Raw genomic sequence first — 21,268 nt, forward strand, 5'->3', positions numbered from 1 at the left:
TTTTTAATTATGTATATTTTGATTTTAAGAGATTGGGTGAGGGTGATGCACGGAGGTTGTGGAAAATTGATATGTGGAAGCAATGGTGTATATAATGTGTGTTTTTTTGTGTTCGGGATTATGTTTTTGATGGAATTAACCTTTTATTTTTTGTCTTTCAGGGTGAGTGCAGGTGGTGGTGAAGGGACAGTGTGGAGAAAGTGTATAGGAGTGATTTTGTTTGTGTAGGGATAGGGTTGAGGGACAGTGTATTGTAGGGGTAGTTTTTGATGTTTTGATCTTTGTTGCTAATTGATGGGTGGATGGGGATTTCTTGTAAAATGTTTTTCTTGCTGTATTTTGTTATTGTTGTATGCTTTGTTATTTACCTTTTTGTGGGAGGGATTTTTGGGAGGGAAAGGGATGTGTTATGTAAATATTGTCAAAATCTTTTTGTATTATGTAAATATTGTCTTGATGTTGTATTTCTTGTATTTTAATTTTGTACAAAATTTTAAGATTTTGTTTTGTACATATTTTGTATCAATGTTTCTTTGTATTTTATGTGAAATTTTAAATAAAAGAATTAAAAAAAAAAAATCTGTTCTTATCAGTTTAATATCTGATACGTCCCCTATCTGGGGACCATATATTAAATGGATTTTTAGAACAGGGAGATGGAAGAGCTTGCTCTGTCCACTCCACGCATCGACCTGGTATTGCAGTACCTCCAGGACCGGTGCACCCCTCTCTTACGCAGTGTCAAAAAACAGAATTGAATGGGAAATCATCCAGCTTGTGTGTTGTGTGTGTCTTCTTGCTCACAATGTTTGTTGCTTAACCTCCTCCTTGCAATAATCTGGCATTTAACCCTTGTGTCTTTGTCTTCATTGCTTCTTGTCACTTTTTTGGGGGAAGGAGGAAGGGTTTTTGCTGCTCGCCAAATGACACTCTACAAAATTACCTATTCAGAAACACCTCGATTTAGTCAGTGCACCAATTTCGACAAGACAGCTAGTGTTCTACTCCTCACTCTCCTAAGGCCCAAAATGAAGCCTTCAATAGCAGTGACCACATGGGGCCTGAATTTGCTCCTTTGCTGTGCCTTGCTGCTGCAGCAAGCTAGCTTGAAAAGTCTCCTGAGGCAAGGTTTTTTACTTTTTATCTGGAGGTTTCCCTTTCGTCCACGTTATGTTAACTAGGAGGTGGGCCCATGCAAATGATTCCCCTTGTTGAACGTGCACGAGGAGCAATGAGGAGCACTTGAATCCGTGCAATTCTTGCTTTGGGATGACTAAAGGTCAGGATGGGCTCCATCAGTGTTGGACAGGTGTCAGAAAAGTGTGGATTGGCCAGTAGACAGGGGATTAGGCCTGTAGGCCAGCGACACCTGTCTGCTTGCTTGCGGATTCACACCTCTGGACAGCCTAGACTGGGGGAAGGGTGAGGGCTGGGCACAGGCTAACGGGCAACTCTCAGCGAGCCCTCCAGTGAGGCCGGGAAGACGCTCGCTCGGAACAGAGAATAATTGGGTTATCGCTTCTCGGCTTTTTGGCCAAGATCATGTGCAGTTCTGCTGCATTGAAGATTAGTCAAGAGGTGCCCGGGGTACCCGACGGTTGGCCTTGGGGGAGCGTCCCTTTTTAGAGGGCCCTCCCTGCTGCTATTGGCCTTAGGATTAGTCCCCGGGCAACGAGTTGCGATCGCCTTTCCTAAGGCGTAGGTGGAGAGGTCGGTCGGCGAAGCCGTGGGGGTTCCCCTTGTGGGACCCTCATTGGTGAGTAGGCGGATGCCTTGACCATCCAAAGATGGCGAACCGTGGCCTGAAGGATTCGCTGTGGTGTCTGATTATGCCAGGGTTTCACAAGCAAGTGTCGTTAAAGACGGTGGTGGTGGTGGATCTCTTCACGGATACCTTCAATATACGGGTGAGAGATGTATTATGTCTACAGGGTTTTACCAAGGCCAGCCAAAATACTGTCGGAAGTGCTTAATGTATGGCCATACCAGCGACGGGTGTGAGATTGGCAGAACGATGCAGGTTTTGTCAGCAGCTGGGGCATAAAGCCAAAGATTGCAGATATCGCATACCTTTCCAGCTTTGCAAACGTGCTGGACACCTGGCCAAACAATGCCCAGACTATGCGAGAGACAGGAAAAAGTACTTTTCAAATAGGCTGGGGGGGAGCAGGAACAAAGGGGTAGAAAGGGGGGGCTGAGCAGAAGGCTCCTGATGAGGGGCGTCATGCCAGCGGAACCCCAGGTCCAGCACCCAGTGACGCTGCAGGGGCGAGTGGTGGTGCGAGGGAATCAGGTGACAAGCGTGTAAAGTATACCCCCCAGTTCGGAGACTCAGGTGGCTGGGAAACGGACTGGGGTTGAGAAGGTGGAGAGCGGGGAGGAGGGCTCTCTGCATATTGCTTTCCCTCCATATGGAAAACATTTCATCTTAAGAGTTAGTCCACTTTTCCATCAAGTAAGTGGGATTTCTTTATTTTGTCTTTTGACAAATACAGACTTACTTTCACCATCCATGAGTTTTTGAATAACCTTTTTTACTATGTATTGTTTTTTCCTTTGCTAGATTCACTCTTTTAAACGCCGTTTTTGACCTTTTTGGTCTCAATCTCTGATGAGATAGTGTTTGGCGATTTTATGTGGATTTGGATTACAGATCGGCTTGGGGATCTCGGGTCAGCACTGTGGAGGTTTTTTCAGGTGTAGAATGGAGACACAGCCATAGGCACTATGAAGTGAGTTTTTTATTGCATCTGTATGAACTTGTACAATATTGAATATAATTTCATTGTATATATTTTTCAATCAGCATTTTCTCTATTCAGACAGTAAAGACACTTTACATCCCTGTCAAACTTTGAAAGTTTTTTCGGAAACGCGTCGGATCAGTCCATCTTTCACAAATTCACCTCTCTGGGGTGAATTTCATGTTGTAACATGGCATAGTGTCAGTCTATTTATATGTTTTCAATGTAAATGTTTTGTTTTTTGTTTTTTTCACCAATTTTGTAGTTCATGTAATTTTTGTAATTTTTCTACGCATATGTATTAAAATATATTTTTATAATTTTTTGAATATATATTCTTTTCGTTGCCCACATAATCCCAACCCTAGAGGTTTCCACATTACAAAGTTTTAAGGGATGATGGCAACTACATGGTCAATTGTATAGGCTGGTTTATTTGCATATTGCTTTCCCTGGGGCCTCTGAAGAGGAGGTCGCCAGCTCACCAGGATTAAGAAGGAGTCGCAGAGTGAGGCAGGAAAAGGCTGGTCTGCAGAAGGACTAATGTCTTTTTTTATGATTATGGCTCTTATCGTTGTTTCCCTAAACATTAGGAGTCTGAAAGCCGGTGTTAGAAGGGCTCTAATTATGGATTTTTTGTGATCTGTTAAAGCGTACATCATTTGTGTGCAGGAATGCAGTGTGGAGGACCTGTATGGCATCACTGAGTGGGGGGAGGGGGTGGCTGTGTGGGCACCCTGCTATGAGACCAGATCAGAAGAAGTAGGGGTGCTTTTAAAAAATTACAAGATAAAAGTTCTGTCATATGAGGAAGTAGTGCCCGGAAGGTGTTTGGCAGTTATGTTGGAGCATGAAAATGAGAGGTTACATTTAATTAACTGCTACGCACCAGCAGACAAGAGGACGGAAATTGTTTTTGGATACACTGAAACTTCATCTACCAGGAAGAGTGCCAACAATTATCACAGGTGACTTTAACTGTGTGAGAAAGGGGTTCGACAGGCACAGAACCAGTGAGGGAGGAGGGGTGGATGTGACCTCCCGACTTTTGAATGAACTGATAGACGATTTTAGGCTTAAAGATGTTGCGGTGGTGGTGGTGGAGGGGGAACAGGCGGCACATACTTGCCTTTCTGACAAGGGGACTGTATCCTCACGTATTGATTAGCTGTTGTGTCTGAATTTGTGAAAATTGATGCATATGAGACGGTTCCGATTCTCTTTTCGGATCATAAAATGTTATGTTGCAAGTGGTAGTTTGGCTCCATTGCTGTGCCTTGCTGCTGCAGCAGCTAGCTTGAAAAGTATGCTGAGGCAAGGTTTTTTACTTTTTTTCTGGAGAATCCCTTAGGCCGCGTACACACGGTCGGACAAAACCGAAGAGAATGGACCGAGGTTCAGTTTCATCGGTCCAAACCGATCGTATGTATAGCCCATCGGTCTGTTGTCCTTCAGTTCCAAATTTTAAAACATGCTTCAAAATCGAACCGATGGCCCGCTGCCCGATCGGTCCAAACCGATGGTTAGTACAGAAAGCATCGGTTCAAAACTGCTCAGAATCAAGTCGACGCATGCTTGGAAGCATTGAACTTCGTTTTATTCAGCACGTCGTGTGTTTGACGTCAACGCGTTCTGACGCGATCGGTTTTTGGAAAGATGGTGTGTACGCACTTCAGACCATCAGGCCACTTCAGCGGTGAACCGATGGAAATGGCCCGTCGGACCATTCTCATCGGTTTGGAACGACCGTGTGTACGCGGCCTTAGTCTTTGACTCCCTCTAGTGGCTCTCATTTTTCGTCCACGTTATGTTAACTAGGAGGCAGGCCCATGCAAATGATTTCCCTCATTAAACGTGCATGAAGAGCAACGAGGAGCACCTGAACCTGTGCAATTCTTATTTTGGGATGACTAAAGGTCAGAATGGGCTCCAGCAGTGTTGGGCAGGTGTCAGAAAAGTGTGGATTGGCCAGTAGACAGGGGATTAGGCCTGTAGGCCAGCGACGCCCGTCTGCTTGCTTGCGGATTCACACCTCTGGACAGCCTAGACTGGGGGGGAAGGGTGAGGGCTGGGCACAGGCAAACGGGCAACTCTCAGTGAGCCCTCCGGTGAGGCCGGCAAGCCGCTCGCTCGGAACAGAGAATAATTGGGTTATCGCTTCTCTGCCTTTTGGTTTCAATCTTGTCATTGTCAGAAGGTTAGGCTTGATACACCAGCCACTCGGCTTGTTAATTGGTTCCCCTGCGGGGTCCAGTTGCTGCTGCTATTGGGTTTGGCGCTGTGGAAAGTCGTAGAGCTGCGATCAACTTGAAAAGGTGCTGGTCCTGGTCGGTGAACGGAAGGAGAACATCCAGCCATTTGGTGAAGAATTCTGTTCCTGTAGCTGTCTTTGGTTGGTCCATCCTTTTGAGGATTTATTGGAAGAATTTCCAGCGGAGAAAATGACGTCCAGAGGAGAATACTTTGACTTTATTGAAGACACCATCAGATTCGTGATCCTCCCAAAAGCCCAAGGTATGTTGGATCTACGAATATTTGCAAAAACCATCTTGCAAAATATGTTGGGCATTGATCTGAAGAAACTCTTATGTATGCTTGCAATCTTTTCCTAAAAAGAAAACTTATGATGTAACCTTCCAGTCACGAGGGGACTGTGAAACAGTTTATGCAAAGTAGAGTTGCAGAATACGGATATTTTCAAGGGGATCCTTGTTAATCCACTCTTCTCCAAATGGGAGAAGCTTGTGGTAGTACATATGTGTAGTGATCTAATTTTAGTGCATTTGGTGGATCTTCCCATACAGAATAAATGTAGTGATATAGAAAATGTATAGGCCCAGATTCTCAACCGAGATATGACGGTGTATCTCCAGATACGCTGTCGTACCTATGCGACTAATTCTTAGAATCAGTTACGCATAGATATCCATTAGATCGACAGGCGTAAGTCTCTTACGCGTCGGATCTTAAGTGCAATTTTTTTTGGCCCGCTAGGTGGCGCTTCCGTCGAAATCCGCGTTGAGTATGCAAATTAGCTAGATACACAAATTCCCTAACGTACGCGAGGCCGATGCAGTAAAGTTACGATGTTTACGTTAGGCTTTTCCCGGCGTATATTTGCCCCTGCTATTTGAGGTGCAGCCAATGTTAAGTATGGTCGTTGTTCCCGCGTCAAAATTTAAAAAAGTTACGTCGTTTGCGTAAGTCGTCCGTGAATGGGGCTGGATGTCATTTACGTTCACGTCGAAACCAATGACGTACTTGCGACGTCATTTGGAGCAATGCACACTGGGATATTTTACGGATGGCGCATGCGCAGTTTGTTCGGCGCGGGGACGCGCTTCATTTAAATGATACACGCCCCTTACCCACCGAATTTGAATTCCGCCGGGTGATTTACGATACGCCGCCGCAACTTACGGAGTAAGTGCTTTGAGAATACAGCACTTGCCCGTTTAAGTTGCGGAGGCGTAACGTAAATGAGATACGTTACGCCTGCACAATTTTGCGCCGATCTACGTGAATCTGGGCCATAGTGTCCAATCCTCTTAGATAATTGATATCTTAGGTATTATATAACTATAAATTTGTTGTTCCGCAGCAACACTGGTTCTCCAGAGAATGCATTTTTAATTAACTTCCAATAACGAACAAAGTCCACAGACGATATAAATCCAACAGCGTATATAATTCAAATTTCTTCCTAGACATGTGCCATATTTCTCAGAGAATACATAGAGAATATATATTCTGATCACTTCCAGACCAACATATATTCATGCAGAGAATACATAGGGGTATATTCTCTGAGTGACAAGACTGAACTCCAAGATTATATTGCCTATTCACTGAATAGCTGAGCAATTTGATTGGTCGTCTTTGATCTAACATCCTGTCTTTCAGAGTGACAGGTAATTGTCACTCCCAGCTGGAGTCACTAATTAGTATTAGAGAGCTAATTAGTATACATCCTTGCATACCAATAAGCTCACTCTAATAAGTAATTAGATTACATGTGGCCTGAGTAATGGTTTGTTGTGTAAAAACAGATTCATCCTGTCTCTGAATTACAGGTTTGAAATCTGGCCTGATCAATTTTGGACTTACAATATATATATATATATATATCTATATATTATAACGTCCCACATAAATCGGCCAACATATTACAACATATATTACAATATGTACAATCCACATCTCACAGAAAAACAGGTGATAGGTACACTCATCCCATACTGCGAAAACATCAAGTATGAGGGGAAGATTTTGAATGAAGTAGGGGTCTGGAATGGAAAAAGGAAATTCAAAGTCACCTTTAGAGCATGCTCCCAATCTTATGGGGGTTTCATGCGACCCCCTCCATTAATTACTGGCAGTCACAGAGGATGCTTATACTACAACGGAATGCCTCCCTATTGTAGAGGATGTAAATGCTTAGGACATAATATGAACTCTTGCCCAAGATTGGCAGTGTGTGAGTTGTGCCATAAAAGAGGGCATACGAAAGAAAATTGTCCAGTGAACAAAGAATTATTTGATTTACTGGTCAAAACGTAAAAAAAAAATGGAAGAAACAAACCAGTTTCAGGATGATCAGAATGGTGTGACTTCAGAAAAACAAAATGCAGAGGTCCCCGAGACCCCTGCAGAAAATTTGGAAACAAAAATACCAGTGGAGACACCAGAACAAATGGACTCCACTGAGACAAAAAAGAGAGGCAGGCCGGAAGAAGGTTCTGGTGAGCCGAAGAAATGAAACCATGTGAAGAGGAAAAAGATGAATCAGGGGGTGCTCCCAAGAAGAAGATGGGCTACAAGTCAGGAAGTGAAGAGAAGGTCCGCCGGGTCAGACGGAAGGAACGTCCGGTGACTTTTCAGTGCCATGTCACCAAACATCACCCCTATTGGTAGATCTCTCTGATAGAGAGGAAGCTGATTTGAGTGACTTGGGGATAAACTCCCCAAACATTGAGATTTTGGTAATAATCAAGAAACATGGTGAAATAAGAACAACACCTCATGAATACACAATTAAAAGTATTCTCTAAATGTTAGAGGTTTACAAACAAAAACAAAACGGATGGTATATGATTTGTTGAGTACTATGGACTTTGATTTTTGTTTTTAGCAAGAATGCGGAATCAGCCACCAAAGTTTGTATAAAAACTACAAAAAAGAGTGGACTTATGGACCCTCTGTGTGGTCTGGATCCAATACAAATCAAAATGACGGCTTTGCAATACTTGCCAAAAATGTAAATATAGAGATTAAAGGAGTAACAGAAATTATTCCTGGCAGAATATCACAAGTAGAATGGGATTGTTTTGGTGAAAGAATAAGATGTATCAATGTGTATGCTTCACCTGAGGAAAAAGACAGAAAAGAAAATGTTGAGGTCTTAAAGTTTTTTTCAGTTGGACAAAGCCCATTAATAATCGGTGGTGATTTTAATTGTGTTTGGCTGGGTGAAACCCGTGAAAGACCAGGGAAAAATGACAAAGCTGATTACTCTGCAAAAATTCTGAAGAAAATTGTAGAAGACGTATGTTTGAAAGATTCTTTTATTTGTAAAGGAAAAGAAGAAAATAGATACACATGGTCCAATGTTCTAAACAAGTCAAGGATTGACTATCTTTTTGTTTCAAGAGGGATAGAAGTAATTTATTTTTCAACAATCCCAGTAGTTTTTTCCGACCACAGTCTAGTGGAAAGTGAATACAAGTTGGATGGACAAAGCCACAGTAAAACTAACTTGTGGAAATTGAATGTCTCTCTGCTAGAAAAAGAAGAGATAAAAAAAGAATTTGTACATAAATATTCCAAATAGAGCCAAAGCAAAAGAGGAAATGGATATCCTGACGTGATGGGAGAAGCTGAAAAATAAAACAAAGAAATTCTTTTTACAAAAAAGTAAAGAAATTGTGGAGCAAAAAAGAGATTTCTTTAAAAAACTAAATGGTATACTTTGGTCTTACTAAAAAACATGGTTTGGACTTTGACTTTGAAAAAGAAATTGATGAGATTAAAATGAAAACACAAATTGAAGAGAGGGGAAGACAAATCATTTTTCAGTAAAAAAATGGAAGAATTTGAACATAATGAAAAATGTACAAGCTATTTTTTCAAAAAGATTGCCTCAAAAAAAAGGATACATAAATAAATTGGAAGGTGAAACAGAACTGGTGGAAATGTTGGAAAAGGCTGATCTCTTTTACCAAAACGTATTTCCCCCTTGCAAGACAGACTGCTTTTGAAAATAATTGTCTAGGGAAAGTGGATAGAAAACTAGGAAAAGAAGATCAAGCCTGGTTGGACAGAGAGTTGAATGGTGAAGAGGTATTTGAAGCAATTAAAAGTTTCAAAAAAAATAACACACCAGGAAATGATGGATTACCCATTGAATTCAATATTGTTTTTTGGGATACTATTAAAAAAGTTTTTTGGGATGTTTTGTCGGAATGCACAAATAATTTTCGAATGCTCGAATCGTGGAAATCTGGTGTAGTCACTCTAATATATAAAAAAGGTGACAAAGAAAGCCTCAAAAACTGGAGACCTATAACTCTTCTCAATGTGGACTATACAATCTTTTCTAAAATTCTATTCAACCGGTTCAAAAAAGTGTTGGGAAAAATTATAGGGGAAACACAAACATGTGCAGTACCTGAGAGAAAAAACGTTTCAAATTTAATTTTAATCCGAGATATGATCTGGTACACAAAGAAAAGAGGAGGAAAACTGGCAATAATTTCAATAGATTTCGAAGGCCTATTCCTTTTTGTTCAAGGTCCTACGGAAGATGGGCTTCCCTGAGAAGGTTGTGAATAAAGTTCAAATGCTGTATACAGGATGCATGAGTAGAATATTAGTAAACGGATCCTTGTCATCTGGAGTACATTTGAAATGTGAAAAGCAGGGATGTCCTCTATCACCAATATTGTTTGTGTGTGCTTTGGAACCCCTGCTTTGTTTAATAAATAAAATGAAGATCATTAAAAGGAGCAGAAATTCCTGGAACTTTAAACGCTATGAAAACAATGGCATACAGTAGGTGAACTCGATATTGTGTCAATCTCGCTCCCTTTCTCGGCGAGATTGACCACCTACGAGCCCCATCGCAGGAGCCAGCGCCGAGCTGGCTTGCCGCGATGGAGACAGAGCCATCATAGAAGCGACGAGAGATCCGACTTGGATTCCCGCCAATTCTACACGTGTGCAGCGTTTGTTATGAATCCTGAGGGGGAAGTCCCCGCCGGATTTTAAATAAAAATCCGGCATGGGTTCCCCCCTCAGGAGCATACCGGGCCCTTAGGTCTGTTATGGGTTATAAGGAGAGCCCCCCTACAATCCATACCAGACCCGTATCCAAAGCACGCTACCCGGCCAGCCAGGAAGGGAGTGGGGACGAGCGAGCGCCCCCCCCCCTCCTGAGCCGTACCAGGCTGCATGCCCTCAACATGGGGGGGTTGGGTGCTCTGGGGCAGGGGGTAGGTATCACATGGGTAGGTACAGAGCATGATGGGACTGTGAGGCCTATATAAATCCGACGCAAGCCGGGCACACGTCATTGCAGCGAGAAGAGCCGGCCGGCGTGTCAACATCTGGAGAAGACGGAAGACGAGAAGAGAAGAAGATGACATTACAGAAGAGCGGACTGACCGCCGCCAGTATAGCGGCGGCCAGCCCTGAAGGAGAATGAACCGGACAGCGGGAGGAAGAACCGGGGTGCGCCGAGTCAAGAGCGGAGAATATAGTAGAAGACCCCCCCAGAGCTGAGAAGACCCCCGGAGCGGAGAAGACGTCACAGAAGAGCTGAGAAGACCCCCGGAGCGGAGAAGACGTCACAGAAGAGCGGTGAAGACCCGGGAGAGCAGGAGAAGACCCCCGGAAATCGGAAGAAGAAGCCTACCCTGGTAAAAGAGCTAAAGAAGACAGGGGAGGCCTCCGGAGCAGACTAATAAAATATTTTAATACCCTGTGTGGTTTATTTGTGTTTTTACCACTTTTCTTGCAGGTGAATGGGTAGGGGTACGATGTACCCCATACTCATTCACTTAGGGTGGGGGGCCGGTATCTGGGGGCCCCCTTATTAAAGGGGGCTCCCAGATTCCGATAAGCCTCCTGCCCGCATACCCCGACAACCAACGGCCAGGGTTGTCGGGAAGGGGCCCTGTCCTCATCAACATGGGGACAGGGTGCTCTGAGGTGGGGGGGCCGCAGTGCGCCCCCCTGCCCCAGAGCACCCAACCCCCCCATGTTGAGGGCATGCAGCCTGGTACGGCTCAGGAGGGGGGGGGGCGCTCGCTCGTCCCCACTCCCTTCCTGGCTGGTCGGGTAGCGTGCTTTGGATACGGGTCTGGTATGGATTGTAGGGGGACCCCCTACGCCGTTTTTTTCGGCGTAGGGGGGCTCTCCTTACAACCCATAACAGACCTAAGGGCCCGGTATGCTCCTGAGGGGGGGAACCCATGCCGGATTTTTATTTAAAATCCGGCGGGGACTTCCCCCTCAGGATTCATAACAAACGCCGCACACGTGTAGAATTGGCGGGAATCCAAGTCGGATCTCCCGTCGCTTCTATGACGCGCTTGCTGGGATGTGCTGTCACTATTTCAGTGGGTGTGAGATGTCGGCGAGATCTCGGCACCATGTCGCCGAGAATCAGCGCGATGCTGTCGTGCTAAAAACACAATATCACAAACACCTACTGTATATGGATGATTGGACAATCTGTTGCCAGGATATTGTATCAGTAAAATATGCAATCCAAGAAGTAAAACAATTGAAAACCCAGAAGCATTTTTAAACTAACTGTGAAAAATCTGAAGTCTTGTGGATTGGAAAATGGATGGGTGTGGAGAGGATAAAGATCAAAACAGCAGAAGAGATAAAAATGTTGGGTATAATTTTTGATAATAATAATGGACAAAAAACTTGGCAAGATCTACTTGAAAGAGTTAAGAAAAAAATATCATTTTGGGAAACTAGAGATTTAACCATGGAAGGCAGAATGTTAATCGTTAAGCAAGTTTTGCTCCCTATGATTTTGTTTGTGGCAATGGTATTCCCAAATGAAGAGAAGATCTTAAAAAAGATAATCAAATGATGTTTTTCCTTTTTCTGGAGATCAACTATGAAGAGGGCTAAGAGGATTACTCTATGTCAAGACCAAAGATAAAGGTGGAAAAAACATGATAGATATAATGCGATTTATCAAAACCAAGTATCTGGCGCACTGTTTAAATGTTATTTTTCATGGGAGAGATTTTACGTAGAACATGATGAGTTATTGCGTTGGCTTTATGTTTAAGCGATACAAGCTCGTAAGACTTTCATTACGGAACCCATATTGTCTTGATCCACCAAAGTTTTATTTAATTTTAGAAAAGACGATTAAAGAATATCATTTACAAAAGCTACAGGAAGAAACCTTGATGAGTCATAAAAAAATAATCAAGGAAATTAAAAAGAAGGATAATGTAATAAGAATAGAGAACTTCTCGGAACAGAAAAGTAGACAAATCTGGAAGAACGTCACAATGAGAGGCTTGACTAACACCCAATGCGATCTTGCATGGCAGATTGTGGCTCAGTGCCTGACTGCAAGGGACTTTCAACATCAGCGTGGACTGATTGGCACTCTGCTCTTGGACAAGCAGCAGAGGCAAAGAACAAAAACAGTTAAACATATTTTTTGGGGGTGCGTTTTTGCCCAAGAAGTATGGAAGAAAACCAGTGTAATCCTGAAATGGATCGGAAAATTCAATACCTTTGATGAAAATACATTTGGATTTTTAGAACAGGGAGATGGAAGAAGAGCTTGCTCTGTCCACTCCACGCATCGACCTGGTATTGCAGTACCTCCAGGACCGGTGCACCCCTCTCTTACGCAGTGTCAAAAAACAGAATTGAATGGAAAATCATCCAGCTTGCCTTGGTTGTGTTGTGTCTTGTGCTCACAATGTTTCTTGCTTAACCTCCTCCTTGCAATAAACTGGCATTTAACCCTTGTGTCTTTGTTTTCATTCATTGCTTCTTGTCACTTTCTTGGGGGAAGGAAGGAAAGGTTTTTGCTGCTCGCCAAACGACACTCTATGAAGTTACCTATTCAGGAACACCTAGATTTAGTCAGTGCACACATTTTGACAAGACAGCTAGTGTTCTACTCCTCGCTCTCTCCTAAGGCCCAAAATGAAGCCTTCAATAAGCACTGACCCTGTCAAACAAGGAGGCTGAATTTGCTCCATTGCTGCAGCTAACTTGCTTAAAAAGTCAGCTGTGGCAATTTTTCTTCTTTTTATCTGGAGGATCCCTTAGCCTTTGACTCCCTCTAGTGGCTCTTGTTTTTCGTCCACGTTATGTTAACTAGGAGGCGGGCCCATGTAAATGATTTAAATAAGTTAAACGTGCACGAGGAGCACCTGAATCTGTGCAATTCTTGCTTTGGGATGACTAAAGGTCAGGATGGGCTCCAGCAGTGTTGGGCAGAAAAGTGTGGATTGGCCAGTAGACAGGGGATTAGGCCTGTAGGACAGCCACGCCCGTCTGCTTGCGGATTCACACCTCTGGACAGCCTAGACAGGGGGAAAGGGCAAGGGGCTGGGCACAGGAAAACGGGCAACTCTCAACGAGCACTCCGGTGAGGCCGGAAAGCCGCTCGCTCGGAACAGAGAATAATTGGGTTATCGCTTCTCGGCCTTTTGGCTAAGATCAAGTGTAGTCTCGACTGCCTGATTCTTGGTCAAGAGGTGTCTGGGGTACCCGGAGGTTGGCCTTGGGGGATCGTTCTCTTAGGAGAGCCCCCCCTTGCTGCTATTGGCCCGAGGATTAGTCCCCAGACGAGTTGCGATCCCCTACTTACTTCCCTTTGTGGGATGTGGAGTAAGCCCTAGGCGAACATGGTCTTGGCACCTGATGCGCCTAACACAGTTCGGCTGTCGGTAGTGGAGAATAAGAGGAACGAGGTGGGCTTGCACCATATACAGAAGCACATAATCGAGGAACTGTTGGGCATGGCTCGAGAGAGTATTTTTTGCGTTCAGTGCTTTCCTTCCACTGGTGTTTATGATGTCACCTTTTGGGAGAAAGCTGATGTGCAAACATGTTGGTTGCGGTTGGGCGAGAAGAAGGACGATCCATTACTTGATGGCATTATTTTTTATTGTGCGGAAAGTAAGCAGTGGTTACCGGTCGTGGTCCACATGTACAACCCTTTTGTGAAGGATGAGGAGATCAGGGCCTTTTTGTCCCTGTACTGTGACACCGTTTCTGCTGGATCCAAACAGACCAATGTTTTTGGTACCTTTAATGGTAAGAGGAAGTTTTGGGTCCAGCAGAAATGGGATCCAGATGGGATTGGGGGGGTAAGGCACCCACCCCAGACTTTTTCTATTGGGTCCAATCGTGGGTACCTCTGGTACCCAGGGCAGCCTACATTTTGCAGTCTTTGTTTTTCTTTCGGGCATACCAAGGAGGAGTGCGAGACGGGACCGGTATGTCGAAATTGTTTTAAAGCTGGCCATAAGACCGCGGACTGTGGGGAGGGTAGGAAGTGTCATTTCTGCGGTAGCCGGGATCACCTTGCCCGGAATTGCCCGAAGGTGTCCTGGGGGAGTCAGCCAGACCCGCAGCCAGGCCCGAAGGAGAAGGAAGCCATGAAGTCACTGGAGAGTGCGGGAGGTAAAGCCTCCTATGCGGACGCTGTAAAGGGCAGTAACAACATTGCCCCTCCCCCCGTGATAGTACCGGCACATGCTGAGGATCTTCCCGGCGAACCTCTAGATGATGCCGTTGGGGACGCGCACTACGGTGCTCAGTGTGCGCCTGAGGTCCTGGCAGCGGAGGGTGAGCGGGAAAGGGAGGTAGTGGAGGCTGATGGGGATGGGGCAGGCCCAAGTACTGAGGATCCTGTGCAGGCGATGGACCTCAGCTGCGATACGCTAAAAAGGAAACAAGAAAGACCTGTTTTATCTCCTTCACAGGTTATCGAGGACTTTAGTATGGGCTCTCCAAAGGAGGACGAGATGGCAGCTGATTCGGACGATTCGGGCCAGTCATATATTAGCTCCGACAAGGTCGAGAACCTGCAGGATGTGACCGGCTACCGCAGGGATCGGAAGGCCAAGAAAAAATCTGAGGTAAAAAAAAGGGGGGTTGCCTCTGTGAAGACCCGGAGTTCCAAGATGGGCAAGAAGAGGTGACGGTCAAATTTCTTTTTTATTTTGGACCGGTGTGTCACCTAACCCTCTTTGATGAAATTAAGGGTCTCCTCGCTCAATGTCCGTAGTATAAAATCTGCATACAGGAGGGCAGCTATTTTCAAGCTTTTTGCTGCCCTGCCTTGTGATATATTATGTGTGCAGGAGTGTAATTCGAGTGAGGAGCCCCGGGTTGCTGGTTGGACCCAGGGACCTGCTATGTGGTCCTTAAACAATAGGAGAGGTGGTGGGGTGGGTGTACTTTTTAAAAACACCAATTTTAAGATCCGAAGGGTTGTACATGTGGACCAAGGCCGTTGCGTATTATTTTTCTTTGAGTTTGGGGGTATGGTTTTTCGTATTTTTTGTGTTTATGGGGCTGCTGATAAGCATGAGAGGCTTGTTTTATTTGATAAATTGAAATTATTTTTGGGGGGGAGGGAACCTACTTTTTTGGTTGGGGATTTTAATTGTATTATTAGGGATGGGGATAGAGTGAGTAGTGGTGGGGTTGGTGGTGGTGGTAGCACAGTGGATAAGTCGGGGAAGGAACTTGGTGATATTGTTAGGATGTTTAAGTTTGTTGATGTTGGGTGTGATGGGGGGTCAACTTTTTTTAGTTCCAGTGGGAAAGTGTCCTCACGTATTGATTTTTGTTTTGTGTCTAGGAATCTGAAAAAAGAGACTTTTGCTATTGAGAAGATGCCTTTCACGGATCATGGTAGGATTGATTGTGGAGTAAGTATAAGTGCTGAAGGTTTGTATGGGAAGGGGGTGTGGAAGCTGAATGTGAGTTTGTTGGAGGATGTGAAAATAAGGGAGGAGTATGGTAGATTCTTTTTAAGGCTGAAAGGTAGAAAGAATGACTTTGGAAGTATGACCGAGTGGTGGGAGTGGGTGAAAGTCAGGACAAAATAGTTTTTTTGTGAGAAAGGGGTGTGAGAGAGCACGGAATGAAAGGTTTATGTATGAAATGTGGCAAAAGAGATTTGATTATTTGGAGGAAATGAGAGAGTTGGGAGAGGATGTGTCTGTGGAGATTGGGGAAGCGAGAGAGAAGTTGAATGAGTGTTTGGAGGCGAAAGGGAAAAAGATTGTGTTTCAGGCAAAAATGGAGACTAAAGAAAAGGATGAGAAGTGCATTAAATTTTTCTTTAAGAAGGTGTTTGGTGGGAGGATGGAAATTAAGAATGTGGTGGATGAGAGCGGTGTGGTGGTGGATGGAAATAAGGGTATAAGTGAGGTGGTGAGGAATTTCTATTCTGGGTTATATACGGCTGGCAAAATTGATGTGGATGTGGAGAAGGAAGTTCTGGGTGAGATTGAGGAGTGTTTGAGTATGGAGGATAGAGAGGTGTTGATGGCGGATGTAACAAGGGAGGAGGTCGAGAAGTGCATGAGGGGCTTAAAAAAAGGGAAGTCACCTGGTAGCGATGGGTTACCGGTGGATTTTTATTGTGTTTTTTGGGAAGTAATTGGGGGGTGTGTTTTTGATGTGTGTAAGGAGGTGTTGGCGAGTGGAAGTCTGTCTAAGTCTATGTGTGAGCGTGTTATCGTTTTGTTGTATAAGAAGGGGGATAGGAGAGATTTAAAAAACTGGAGACCTATCTCTTTGTTGAATGTTGATTATAAAATGATTGCAAAAATTATGGCTGATAGAATGAGGGAGGTGATAGGGAAGATGGTGGGTGAAGAACAAGTGTGTGCGGTTCCTGGGAGAAAGATTGCTGAGAGTTTGGTGAGTTTGAGGGATGCTTTGTGGTGGTGTAAGAGTAGGAGTCAGGGGGTGGCTGTGTTAGCAATTGATTTTGAGAAAGCGTATGATCGGGTTGTGCATGATTTTATGTTTAAGGTATTATGTAAGATGGGTGTGCCGGAGAAAATGATTGGGTGGATTAGAGGTATGTATAAAGGTATGATTAGTAGGGTGCTTGTGAATGGATGGTTAACAGGGGAGGTGCAGATTAAGGCGGGTGTGAGGCAGGGGTGCCCGTTGTCCCCTGTGTTATTTGTTTGTGTGATTGAACCTTTGTTGCGTATGTTGAAAAAAGATAAAATTGTGAGGGGTGTGGAAGTGCCTGGTGGGGATGGTAAGTGTTTGAGCGTGATTGGTTATATGGATGACGTTACTGTATTATGTAGGAGTGTAGCAGGTCTGAAAAGGGTGAAATTGTTGGTGGATGTGTTTTGTATGGCAAGTGGTTTTAGAGTAAATATGGAGAAGAGTGAGTGTAAAGTATTTGGAGTGTGGAGCGACATGATGGCTTGTGGATGGAAAGAATGTGTTGGAGGTTTGAGGGTGCTTGGAGTAAAGTTTGATCATGATTTGTATGGTAGGGAAAGTTGGGAGGATGTGAGAGGGAAATTGGAAAAAAGAATCCAGTTCTCGTCTTTGAGATCTATGTCCCTGGAGGGTAAGGCTTTAGTTATTAAATCAGTTTTTTTTACCAATTTTAATGTTTTTGTATTTTGTTTTCCCAGCACCAGATAGGGTGTTTAAAAAAATTATTAAATTATGTTTTACTTTTTTTTGGTCATCCAAAATGGAAAAACTTAAGAGGGATAAAGTTGTGAAAGGTAAGTTAAATGGGGGGAAAGGGTTGGTGTGCATTGAGAGGTTTTTGGTTGTGAGGTATATAAGTATGTGTGTAAAACTTGGTAAGTCTGAGAGTTTGGCTGGGTGTTTTTTGAGGTATGTGGGAGGTTGTGTGTTGAGGAAATGTAAATTGTTGGAGTGTGATTTGAGGAAGCCTGTGTGTTTTAACCCACCGTGGTTTTATGTAAGGATTGAAAGAGGTATTAGGAGGTATGGTTTGGAGAGTGTAAGTAAGGAAGCTTGGTGTGAATGTAAAAAAGTATTGAAGATGATGGAAGGGAAGGAAGAATTGGAAATAATAGGTGGTTTGAGTGAGGCTAAGAGTGAAAGAGTGTGGCGGAATGTGTGTGTCAGTGATCTGACCAATAGGCAGAAGGATGTGGCTTGGATGATTGTACATGGATGTCTGCCTACAAGGGTGTTTCAGCATAGAAGGAGGTTGGTTGATAGTGAAGTGTGTCCGAGTGAAGGGTGTAGGGGGTGTGAGGATGTGGTTCATTTATTATGGAGGTGTGTGTTTGCAAAGAAAGTGTGGAGAAAAATGGGTGGTTTAATTAAAGGTTTGACTGGAGTGGAAGATTTAACGTATGAGATGATGGTGTATGGATTGTGTGATTTAGGGGATGAAAAAATGAGATTGTTTTGGTTGTTGGTTAATTGTGTGAAGGAGTGTTTGTGGGATGTTAGGAATATTTTAGTTTTTCGGAGTGAAGTTGTAAGTGTGAAGGAGTGTGCTGCCATGGTCCGTGGAAGGCTATACTTCTATGGACTCTGTGATGTCAAACATTTTGGATTGCTTGGAGCACAGGAAAATTGGTGTTTTAGCCCTGGTTCACACTGGGTACGATTTGGAACGATTTGAGATGCGATTTGACATGTCAAATCGCATCTCAAATCGGCGGCAATTGTCGGCAATGGCACTGTCCTAATCAGTGCGACGCCGCATCTGCGATTTCAAAAAGTAGTTCCTGTACTACTTTTTGCGATTTCGGGCCGCGATTTACATTAAATTGCGGCCGAAATCGCGGCAAATCGCGGTAAAATCGCGCATTTTACCACGATTTTGAATTCGCAGCAGTGTGAACCTAGGCTGAAGCAGTGGAAATATTGGGTGTAAGTAAAATGTATTGTGTGTGTTAATGATCTTCTTTTTTGTTTTTCAGAGATTATGAGGTGTTTGGTGGAGCGTGAGGGAGAGTGCGAGGAGGAAATATGTTATTTTAGGGATAGGGTTGAGGGAGAGTTTTTTTGTGTGGGTGGTTTGGGTGCTCTATGTAATTATTTTTTGATGATGTGTGGTGGTATGGTGGGGTGGTGAAATAAATGCGGGTGGAGGGTTTTGTTGTTAATATTTGTGTGATACATATATTTTTTGACTTTTTGTGTGATATGTTCTTGATATTTTGTGTGTGATAATTTCTTGATATTTTCTTGATCTTTTATATGATATTTTTTGATATTTTTATGTGATATGTTTTTTGATATTTGTGTGACTTTTTGTGAAACTCTGTATGATATGATGTTATTCTGTATTTCTTTGTTTTACTCTGTGTTTTATATTGTGCCAAACGTTTGGCCTATAAAAAAAAAAAATCTGTTCTTATCAGTTTAATATCTGATACGTCCCCTATCTGGGGACCATATATTAAATGGATTTTTAGAACAGGGAGATGGAAGAAGAGCTTGCTCTGTCCACTCCACGCATCGACCTGGTATTGCAGTACCTCCAGGACCAGTGCACCCCTTTCTTACGCAGTTTCCAAAAACAAAATTGAATGGAAAATCAGCCAGCTTGTCTTGGTTGTGTTGTGTCTTGCTCACAATGCTTCTTGCTTAACCTCCTCCTTGCAATAAACTGGCATTTAACCCTTGTGTCTTTTCATTGTTTTTTGTCACTTTCTTGGGGGAGAAGGAAGGAAGGGTTTTTGCCGCTCGCCAAATGACACTCTATGAAGTTACCTATTCAGGAACACCTAGATTTAGTCAGTGCCCAAATTTCGACAAGACAGTTAGTGTTCTACTCCTCGCTCTCCTAAGGCCCAAAATGAAGCCTTTAATAGCAGTGACCGCCCTGCCAAACAAGGGGGCTGAATTTGCTCCATTGCTGCAGAAACTAGCTTGAAAAGTTTTTACTTTTTATCTGGAGAATCCCTTAGCCTTTGACTCCCTCGAGTGGCTCTCGTTTTTCGTCCATGTTATGTTAACTAGGAGGCGGGCCCATGAAAATGATTTCCCTTGTTAAACGTGCACGAGGAGCAACGAGGAGCACCTGAATCTGTGCAATTCTTGCTTTGGGATGACTAAAGGTCAGAATGGGCTCCAGCAGTGTTGAGCAGGTGTCGGAAAAGTGTGGATTGGCCAGTGATGAGGACAGTGAAACAGCAAGAAGCAAAAAAGCAAGAACGGAAACAGAACGTTTAATGGGGATGGGTTCTTCATCAGATGAAGGGGATTCTCCTGTTTCCCCCATAGTGGCAGCAAGGAGGGGGTGGGTCGGTGCTGGAGTGGATAAAACATAAAAAAGTTTAATTTTTTGGTTTTTTTTAGTCGTTGCAACTATGGCAGTGACAATTGCATCTCTGAATGTCCGCTCGATTGGAGCCTTGAGTAGGAAGGGCTGTAATTTTTGATTATTTGACAAGTTTGAACCAATATTTAATTTGTTTACAAGAATGTGGAATAAAGTATCCTCCTGGGAAAAATGAGTGGAAGGGGGAGGCAATATGGTCTCCAGCCGGCGACAATAAAAATTGTGGTGTGGGCATTCTGGTGAGAAACAATAAAATCAGAGTGGTCGATTATAACGTTTTGGTTCCATGTAGATGCCTGTTAGCTATGTTGGAAATAGCACATTTTGTTTTCAGAGTGATTAATGTATACGCTCCAGCAGGGAGACCGGAGAGAATAATTTTCTTTCAGAATCTGCATATGGTTCTGACTGGTAGAATCCCAACAGTGGTGGTGGGGGATTTTAACACAGTAAGGGAATGCTCTGATAGGGTGGGTGAAGGTGGTGGAAACTTGGATGGATCAAGCACCCTTTTGAACAACATTATTTCAGATTTTGAGTTGTAAGATGTGGGAAAAAAGATAGGTTTGGCAGAAGATATGTTCACCTTTTTCTCTGAAACTGGGAAGACCAAATCGCGGATAGACCTATTACTGTGTACAAAAACTCTGAGTTATAAAGATGTTGTTTCGTTTGATGCTTTTTTTTTTCCGATCACAGAGGGATACAAGCTGCCTTCTTGTTGAAAAGTGCGGTCAAATTTGGTAGAGGGTTGTGTAAATGAAACAACCTTCTATTAGAGGAGGAGGAAATCAGAGAGGACTTTAATCGGCTTTATAAACACTTATCTCAAATGGGTAATTTTGTGTGTTTACTGGAATAGTGGGATTGGGTAAAACGCAGAGTGGGCGAGTTTTTTAAAGCATGGGGAAGGAGGAGGGCAAGACAAAAGAAAGAGATCTATGAGAAATTGGGATGGAGGCTGAAAACCCTCTAATTGTTAAAAGAATTGGATAAGGACGTAGGAGGAGGAACTAAGACTGGTGAAAGTGGAGAGGAAGGAGTTCATGAAAGAAAAAAGGATAAAGTATTGTTTTCCAGGCAAAGATACAGCACATGGAACAAGATGAAAAGTGCACAAGATACTTTTTTTTTTTAAAACGTGTGGAAAGAAGGATGTGTTGGTATCTGTAAATGTGGAAGATAGGAAGGTGAAGAG

General features: G+C 43.5%; 1 non-coding gene and 2 pseudogenes across 1 annotated transcript; all 3 read left to right on the forward strand.

Annotated features, from left to right (window-relative positions):
- The first annotated feature begins 525 nt into the window (after positions 1-525).
- Positions 526-729, forward strand: LOC120938618 (annotated as a pseudogene).
- An 11,783-nt stretch (positions 730-12,512) lies between these two features.
- Positions 12,513-12,630, forward strand: LOC120938673 (annotated as a pseudogene).
- Positions 12,631-19,096: 6,466 nt separating this feature from the next.
- LOC120938621 lies at positions 19,097-19,286 on the forward strand. Its single transcript, XR_005749177.1, has one exon. It is a non-coding gene; the product is annotated as a U2 spliceosomal RNA (small nuclear RNA).
- Positions 19,287-21,268: the final 1,982 nt, after the last annotated feature.

The sequence above is a fragment of the Rana temporaria genome, chromosome 4, assembly GCF_905171775.1.
Source record: "Rana temporaria chromosome 4, aRanTem1.1, whole genome shotgun sequence".
Taxonomy (NCBI): Eukaryota; Metazoa; Chordata; class Amphibia; order Anura; family Ranidae; genus Rana; species Rana temporaria.